The sequence below is a fragment of the Dunckerocampus dactyliophorus genome, chromosome 20, assembly GCF_027744805.1.
Source record: "Dunckerocampus dactyliophorus isolate RoL2022-P2 chromosome 20, RoL_Ddac_1.1, whole genome shotgun sequence".
NCBI classification, from domain to species: Eukaryota; Metazoa; Chordata; class Actinopteri; order Syngnathiformes; family Syngnathidae; genus Dunckerocampus; species Dunckerocampus dactyliophorus.
The window spans coordinates 16,913,293-16,923,110 of NC_072838.1; the positions used below are offsets into that span (position 1 = coordinate 16,913,293).

At 40.6% G+C, this 9,818-nt stretch overlaps 1 protein-coding gene across 3 annotated transcripts in view; it reads right to left on the reverse strand.

The window, feature by feature from the left end:
• LOC129173001 (solute carrier family 45 member 4) overlaps positions 1-9,393 on the reverse strand; it is a 46,039-nt gene extending 36,646 nt beyond the window's left edge. The window contains exons 1-2 of one of the 3 annotated variants that reach the window (XM_054763386.1): positions 9,247-9,393; positions 7,380-7,443 (exon numbers count right to left, since the gene is read on the reverse strand). The gene's annotated coding sequence lies outside the window, so the exon portion shown is untranslated. Of the gene's footprint in view, positions 1-5,853; positions 6,730-7,379; positions 7,444-9,104; positions 9,164-9,246 lie in introns of those variants that run through there. The other 2 variants (XM_054763387.1, XM_054763388.1) reach the window with 2 other exon arrangements.
• Positions 9,394-9,818: the final 425 nt, after the last annotated feature.

A 9,818-nucleotide genomic window follows, 5' to 3' on the forward strand; every position in this document is an offset into this window, starting at 1 on the left:
TTTTCCTAGTGGAAGTGGATTTGGTGTACTGCCCAGATGTCAATGGCAAAAGCTGTCAATATCACCAGGATCCCAATGCATGGAGGCTTTTTATTGATTCCTACAAAACTAGTCGAAAAGTTGTTCTTCTGTTGGACACGCGGCCCATATAAAGGAAACACAAAGTGGCTTTTGAACTGCAAAGAGTATGAGCGGTACCAATGGCTTTGAAGGTGGTTGCATTGCTGCTCTGCCTGCAGGCTGGACACACAAATGACTGCTGTTTTCTCTGTGAATGTGATAGCCACAAAGAGTGGCCACTACGGCCGTCGTATGAGCCAGGAAAGAAAAATGTCCAGCATCCACCACTTGGCGATGCCCAGAAAGTCTTGCTACCACCATTACATACCAAGGACTCTATGAAAGCCATAATAGACAAGACAAAAGTATCTCCAGAAGTGAAACTAGGTTCAAGGATGGTGTCTTCACTGGTCCACAGATCCGAGAACTTCTCAGAGATGATACTTGTGTGGCTATTATGCGTGGATTACAGGCACTGAAGCCATTTCTGAACAGAGGTGAAGTCTGCGACACCACCTTTCTCCCAAATACAATGCTGTCCTTTCACCGCTTCCTAAAAGATTCAATCATTTAGCCTGTAACAAATAAACAAGGCATAACCACATTGGTTTCAGGTGGGTCCATGACCATAATTACATCTGAATGGAATGCTTACGAAGGTGATACCACCCAAACAACCATGGTTGGCAGGCAGAGGCCCCACTCCATTGTAACCCAACGGCCGACATGCCTCCTCCTTTAGAGGATAAATACACTGGATCTCGCACCAAGTTCTCAGACTAGAGCTGTCCTATCTAGTTATTCTGACTCGTGTTTGTCCCACCTAGTCTTTCAGCATGAACTGATGAATCCTGCTAGGATGAGAGGCGAAATGTCTAAGACAACCTGAACAGTCCATTTGCGATGGATTCAATGCCCTGAGAATACAATGACTTGGATGAATGAGAATACTCACAGGCACATTCCAGCCAGTGACGACAGACTTTAAGGAACATAAAGGCTGAGAACTATGAGCACCTGGTAGCACATATTCTGGAATGTTAGACTGCTGTGCTGTAATATGCCACTGAAGATACATTTTCTACATCCCCATCTGGAATTCTTTCCACTAAACTACACAGCAGTAATTAATGACCGTGGGCAACGGTTCCATCACAACATTGCAGTTATGGGGAAATACTAGCAGGGAAAATGGAATCCCTCCATGCTTGCTGATTACTGTTGGGGCCTGAAAGGAGAGACACAAGTGAGTGTAGACAGAGAGTGAAGTTGGAACATTCGCACTGGTTTTTGGTACAATCTCAGATCTGAGAAGGTCTCAGAAATGATACCTTTCATTCCCTTCTGTGTGGAAAGGAAAAGGTTGGCCAATCATTTCAAGCACTGGCAACAGAATTTCTAAGGAACAGATAGGCTGGGAAGTATGAGTATAAAGTACCATGTATGATAAGTTTTCTCAAATGTTCGAAAATCAGAGAAAAATGGATTCCCTCCATGCTTGCTGACTACTACTGGCACCTGAGTGCAGACAGGGAGTGATGTTATTGGTGTTAGAATACAATCTTCACAAACCACACATGCAGTACTGAATACGAGTCCATCTTAGAAAACCAAACCAAAAAAAATTCACGTGGTTTCTTATCATGTTTATGCTTTAACACCTTCCATTTTGAAGCAGAAAGTTTCCAGAAATCTACAGCATAGACCTGTGTAATGAGGACAGTTCTGGCCATAACACACAAGCTTTACTGTCAATGTCAAGTGTGGCGCCATAAAGTGGTCATGCATGGAATTCTCTCCGGTTTGTTTTCAACAAAGAGCAGTTTTTAGCCCAGCACGCAACCCTCCGCCTGAATGTGCACATGCTGGGTGCAGATAAGGGCTCCAGGAACAGCGCCCTACTGTTAAGACCTGAAAACAGGTTTGTTTGACAAACAGCAGAATCATAGAACAAGAAGACATCTCTCTGAAATGCAATGAAAATCACATGCATTTCCTTCCTATGGGGACGATCGGCAAAAGCGGGTGCTAGAAGAATAAGAAGCAAAACTGCCAAAGAATATAACGACATCGCTGTGTTATAATAACACACTTTGTCACGACAAAAACTTTTTTGTTATGAAAAATAAATACTTCACTTCATTTCTTATTTCAAAGCAAGTTACCCATCAATTTGTTAGTAAATATATAATAATCAAATGTATGGGCAATTGCGTAATAATGCAAGGTTATATTCATTTACAAGTGGCCCTCTGAGGGCAGGCATGACTGCAATGTGGCTCTCAATGAAAACGAGTTTGACACACTTGTTATAAAGTATTGGTAACAGTGTTAATGGCGCGTGAAGTCCTGCAGGGCCAGAGACGAACATAAAAATAGAAGAAGATGACAGAAAATTAACCAAAAAGGGTAAAAGATATAGAAAGGAGGGATGGGCATTTTGATAAATTTTGACTATGGCAAAAATTGCCAATTGACCAATACATTGGCACATTGTGTGTGTGTATATATATATATATATATATATATATATATATATATATATATATATATATATATATAACACACACACACACACACACACACACACACACACAGGGTGTCCCAAAAAAAAAAACAACAACAAAAAAAAAATGTATACACTTGCGGCAACATTCGGTCATACCACGTATTTGAGAAGACTTCGAAGACGAGGAGTTTTATTTTCAGCAAGATGAAGCACGCCCACACCACTATTGTGATGTTAAATCCTTCCTTGATGAGATCTTGCCAAACAGGTGGATGGACGGAGGGGCTTTGTTAAATACACTCTGCGTTCACCAGACTTCACACTGCTAGACTTTTTTTTAATGGGGATACCTAAACACCAAAGTCTACACTATGAGAGCTGCAACAGTCGCTGCACTGAGAGCAGCCATTGGACGTGAACGCACGCAAAAACTGAGAGAATTGTTTCGTGACGTGTGCAATTTCATTGCTTCGCGTTGTCAGCAGTGGCTGGACCACAACGGAGGGCAGTTTGAGAACAGTCAGTGACAAAACAATAGAATGAAGTTTGTAAATTGTTTTACACTTGGAAAATTGAACTAATTATGATAAACACCTAGTTTTACAATTATTGAAAGTGTATAGGAAAGCATAAAACAGGCTTAAAAGGTGACAGTAGGTGTTACTTCCTGTCTACAGGGCTCTAATAATGTTAAAAAAAAATTGTATTTTGAAAGTCCTAAACAGGGTTTCTATGTTCTAACTACATAAATATTCCATTTACTAACATTGAAACTTATATCACGGTCAGATGCGGAACCAATTACCCGCTGTAAACGAGGGACGACTATTATTTTTTTTTAATTTTTTGTCTATATATTTTTATTTGATATCCATTTTAAGTTGAGACTGAATCAACCTCTCTTGTTTATGTATTTAAAAAAATGATCCATTGTTGATATTCTAATTGTATTTCAAAGTAGTTGACCTTGAATCAACAAGCGCCTCTGCTGGTTGCAGCCAAGTACTGCACTCCATTTTGCCTCCATTGCTTTGGGAGGCCACTATTCAACTCATCAATTCCACACAAGTGACCCAATTTTTACCAATTAATATGCCTCTCCCTCGCTGACAATCGCACTTATTCAACAAAATGTGCACAATGGCCACTTTGAAGGATTGGACCAGTGCGGAAAGATGATTCACTCACTCCATCAAAAAAAGAAAACAAAAAACAGGACATCTTGACAGAGTATCCCGCCACTGCAAAGCACGCAACCACTTGAGATGGCTTGTGGCGTGGGGTGAACCCAAACAAGAGTTCAAAGTGCAAAGTAAAAGCACAAAGCAGCCCACTGATGATGAGCGTTGGCATTCGGCTCCAGGGCAAAAACACCCAAAAGACTCTTGAGCACAAAGTTCAAATGCGTTAAAAACTGACCGTCTACGTGTTGAACACAAACACCGGGTCGGAATGTACCTCAGTTTGTACAAAAAAAATCCAAAACAAACCACTATCTCGATCGGTGTTTCCATAGTTTAAACCGGTTCTCGGTGAGAACTGCATTGTGTTCTTGTGCCAGTTTCTATAAATAAAGATTTGTGGCCCAGGACAATCGAGGTGACAACCACTTGTTGGCTACAATGGAACTATACCAACCGCACCCTGTGGACATTTCACTTGGGGTTGTCCCCACCAGTCTTAGCGGTCTTTGTTGGCACAATGACGCAAAAAGTTTCATGTTTGTTGCATAATCTACAAACAAAAACATTTTTACCAAAAGAGGCGTGTGCTCTCCGTCTCGACACGACTGGCGAGGTTCACGCCATCATTTCCCACACCCTCTGATTGCAGGTGTGTTTCTTTTCTAGTATTAACATTTCATTTTCTCCTTTCATGCAAGTTAAGGATTTTTTTTAAATGTGACTTACAACATTGCCTTTATAGTTTTAAAAAAATGTAATGGCATATTTAATTGCACTTATTCATGGCCTAAATTTAGCATAAAAATGGCTAAATTAACTAAAACACAAATATAAGGCAGAAGAAGGATTCTAATTGTGAATGTAGCATTCTACATTGACCACTAGGTGTCAGTAATTGTTCAGTGAGACAAGCACCAGACGTAATCGACGTAACAGGCATTTTTATTGCAGGTTGAAATTATCTTCAGTCATAATAATAATAATAATAACTCAATCTATTGTTGGGGCCATAGCTCACGAGAAGCTAAAAATCAACTCTGTACCTTCAACGTCACTTCCTGTCCTCCATACATTTGTTCGCCCGCCACTAAAGGTCCTCAAGGGCAGGGGTTATCAAATGGTCTCAACCTGGGACACACGTTTTCCAGGGGTCATTAAGTCGCCACCTACTTTAATTTTATTTATAAGTCATTTTTATTTGTATTCATGATTTCTCTGCACTTTTTATTTTGATTACTTTTTATGATTTTTTTTTCAACTTTAGTAATTTTTTTTATTAATTGCTAATAATTTGATTTATTTGCGTTATTTTTTTTTACACTTTTAAGTCATGTTTAATTGCGATTGTGATACTGTTTTTAAGTAATTTTTATTTGCATATTTTATGTTAAAAGCCATATTTAGAAGATTGTCTGCCATAACAAAAATACTCCATTTATTAATGTTGAATCCTACTTCGCGGAAATTCACTTTGTGGCGGTCGGGCCTGGAGCCAATTTACCGCCATAAACGGGCGACTGTAAACACTAAATATTGGTGAGCATATTTATACACTCATATGACACTTGAAAAGTTCAAATGATGTTTTATGATGGAGCCAGTTTCACTCTGCAGCAGATGAACTGAATTGACATGAATTCCGATGGGAGCAGCTGCTTGTTATGAGCAAATCCGAAACTTTATAGGCTACACAGTACTGTACCAAAAGGTGAACAGTGGAGTCCATAAATGCAGTCATTCTTTACCCAAAATGTTCAATGAATATCAATGTGTGTGTGTGTGTGTGTGTGTGTGTGTGTGTGTGTGTGTGTGTGTGTGTGTGTTTCCTCCAAGCCGTCAGTAACTGACTTTGCTAAAAATACGCCACTAGAAAAGTTCGCATTTCCCATTATCTCTGCAAACATCTCAAGCAATGGCCTACAGACCTACACACACACACACAGACACACACACACACACACTCTGCCCCAACACCAAACTGTAACATCTTTAATTTTTCCCCCACCCTTCTTCCATACAAGCGCTTACAGAGAAAGGATGCTACGGATGTTACAGCCCCACAAATTAAGCAGTGTTCTACTTGTTAAGAGAACGGCTGACCTTGACTTGGATCACATCTTAATTTGTCTGCTCGGTCCAAAAATGAATAATAAAAAACAATTTAAAAAAAATAAACATGTCACGTCAGCTGCTCAGTCCTGTTTTACACCAGCAAGGTTCACACCACTGCATTTATAGCTGCTATGTGTGTGTGTGTGTGTGTGTGTGTGTGTGTGTGATGTGACGAAGATAAGGAGGACTATAGATGGTGCTGATGTAAGTGAGATGACACACTCTGACATTAGATGAACACGCACCCTCTTTCTTTTCTTTACACCCTCACGTTTGTGTACAACAACTTCCCACTGGTAGAAAATGGGTTACCTTGACAAAGGATACACAGTGTGTGTTGTGCGTGAGTGCGTGTTGAGAAAAACTATGCAGATGCTTAAACCGTCGACAGACTACTATCAAAATACATGCTTACTTTTCAGGCAATAATCACAAAAACGACATCCAGGGCTATTCAAAGGGCTATTTCTAAACGACACGAGCACTCTGTCCTGTTTTTAAGGACTTGCTGCAAAAATAGGAGTCAAACATCTTCTGTGCAACAGGACTGCTGTGCTAGTTTTCAGGTCTCACTGCAGAAACGCAAGTCAAAGATCCTCTATATGAGACGACCGCTCTGCTGAACGACTCTAGTCAAAGATCCTCTATGTCAGGGGTTCTCAACTGGTCTCAACCTGGGACCCACATTTTCCAACGGTCATTTCATCTCAAGCCACTTTTATTTAAGTAATTGAAATGTATTATTATTATTAATTTTTTTTTACTTTTATTTAGTTATTTTTTATTATTTGTTTATTTATTTCATTTATTTATACTTTTATTTAAGTCAAACAAGCAAATGTTCTTTAAAAAATAGTCAATGTCATTTGACTCGTTGTCTGCGACCCACCCAGAATGGATCCGCGACCAACTTTTGGGTCCCGACCCACCAGCTGAGGACCACTGCTATGTATGACAGGAGCCCTCTGCTGTTGTCAAAGACAAATTGCAAAATACACAAATACACGACAGACACCGCTGGAAAAACACTGGTCAAAGATCCTCTATATGCTCTGCACAGTGTAACACTATGTTTGCATAGCCATTGTGTTCTCACGTGATCATCTTGAGACGACAGCTAGTGCCAGGATGCATCACTGTGGTTGTCCGTCAGTGTCTGTGTGTGTGTGTGTGTGTGTGTGTGTGTGTGTGTGCGTGCGTGTCTTTGTGCCGACTCAGCACCAGTTGACAGTCAGCAAATTTGTCATCAAGAGGAAGTTGATTGCTCCAGTCTGCACGGCGAAACACGGAACCCAACAGAGAGAATTGCATTCCAGAGTTGCCGTAGTGTGAATGCTATCAAACAGATTTGGGTAGTTTCATCAGCCACAAAGGGGCCTTATTTCTTTTTACCAACACAAACCTCATTTAGCAAAGCTATTTTGCGGTTGGCAAGCAACTTGAATGAACTCTTTATGGTTTTCTGTTAGGGTTTGGGCACACATCACAGGAGTGTCGCTTATGTGCTCACTCACCAAAACAGCTCCGAAAGCTTCATCAATGTCGGCGAGACGTTTGGTCCAGGCTGCAGTCCTGTACCTACACACACACACACACACACACACACACACACACACACACACACACACACACACACACACAAACAGGCGTTAAGACTCCAAGGAATTAATCCTGCCTAGACAAAGCTTATTATGCAGTACATTCAATCAGTCTAATGCAGCACACAAACATCAATCAACAGTTGCCAGCACACACACACAAACAATAGCGTCTTATCGCTGTGAAAATGCTCAAAGGGGATCATTCTTGGAAAAGAAAAACATAGCATCACATCATCAAGGCCCCTTTTTAGAAAAAAAAAAAGGGCCAGGTCCCAAAATGGTTGCTGGCAAAAATCCCCCCAAAATGGCATCTGCAAAGCAAAATGTGCGTGCGTCCCGAATTCCGGTTAAATCAGACTCTACGCTCGTGGACGCTAAGATTCACAACTCTCTGGGGTTGTCCCTCGGTATATCACAGTTCAAATATCGCTACATCACTCTATCGCGGTTTTTCAAAAATTCATTCATTGATAAATGATCGCTGATTTGTGGTTGACTATGTCCCATTATATGTAGCTTTCTGGCCGCTAGGCGTCAGCAATGACATATTTCATTCAGGCTGCATGTAGTCAGCCATGGCATGTCCGACATGATGGAGTAAAAAGTTCTTCTATCCAGTGTGGAAGTGGCAAGGTTTTGGCTTCTTTCTTTGGTCTTTCTTCCCCACTCCTCTTTGAAACTCTTTAAATTTAAAATAAATAAATTAGAGGTTAATGTGTTACCTCGCTAGCATGCTATGCAGCTGTGGCCGTCTCCTGTGTTCCTGTGGTGACCCCGTAGCCTACGCATTAGCAATGTGGTGCAAACAAAGAATAATAGGAGTGTAAAGGTGACTTATTTCATGAGATGACAAGAGATGACTGTATAAGGATTTGGAAAATTGAGAAGAAACAAAGCAATTCCAAGAAGGACCTTGTTTTAAAAAAAAAAAAAAAAACGTACACTTCTTACCCTTAGGTCCCAAAATAGTCCCACTAAAACAATTAACTGTTTCTTTCCCCACTTTCATCCATCTAGTATCATTTATTGATTGATGTTTTGTTTTTAATGTCCTCTTTGTACACACATTTTCAAAGTTAAAAAAAAACAAAAAACTTAGCCTTGGATCCCAAAATAGTCCCTGTAAGCATGCAGTATATACCTGTACACATGCAACTTATAACACAACAACATTGATACTGCTAACAACATTGGTACTTATGCATTATTATTTTTGGAGGAAAAACTTACACTTTTCACCCTTAGGTCCCAAAATAGCCCAAAATGTAACATATTAGCCTTAAAACTGACCAATATATGAGATGCAAAACAAGCGAGCAGACTCAAAACGTTTAGGTCCAAAGGTGGTGGAGGGTTAAAAAAAAAACTTTGATAATTCATGTGATGAATCCATCAATGAACGAAAGAAACGAAGGCAAAGTGGCATAGAGGAAATGAGGCTTATTGCACAGCTAATCCCCTCTGCATTGAGGGCGCAGCCTGCAGTGCAAACATCGCGCAAAAAATAAAGAGCAAAACAACACAGTAAAGATAAAAATACCAGCATAATTAATCAGCTTCAACCCCTCCTCTATTTTTGTTTTTGTCACAGGCCTGCACAAACTACTGTAAATACGACCTCCCTCCCTCCTCCCTTACCGCCTCTCTGCACCAGCAACCTGAGATGCTGGCTGAGTGCAGTCCGCCGGTTCGAGCCTCAACAGCGGCTACAGAAAGCCACATAACAACCGCCCCGGGTCCCTTGGTCGTCAAAGCTGCTACAGCCGGACAGTGGGCTCACCTCGCCGGTCAGTTCGGTATCGTCGTCCGCTGAGCCACTCGGACTGGAGGAGGGGACTGTCGCCGCTTTCGTCGAACAGTCAAGCCGCCGTGACTGCAACTGAAGCCAAGCTTTTAAATACGCCTTTTAAGTCCCGTCGGAAGAAGAGACTCCGCAGTCAGTTCCGCCGACGTCACTCCTCATTTGCATAAACGGGGCGGGGACTTGGCGTGGCTCACGAAGCAAGCAGAGAGATCTTCAATTGAGGGTTTTAACCTTCATCTGATAAAAATGTTGACATATATTTATTTAAAAATTAAAATTCACAATTTCCTGTCACATTTTTTTTCTATAAAACATGTAAGGCACTAAAGACACTTTTACCACTATGGTTTGCTTACTGAATAATCAAAGGATTTAGGGGGACTTTTTAAATTTTGTTTAAAAAGACCAATTCACTATGGTAAGAAGCTAAAAAGTTATATATTTTTCAAATAACAAGGTTTGTGTTACTAGCATCAATATTAATTATTTTTCCTTACATTATGGTTTTTTGCTTATTATTCCCCATTTTTGCTTTTTTTTAGGGATTG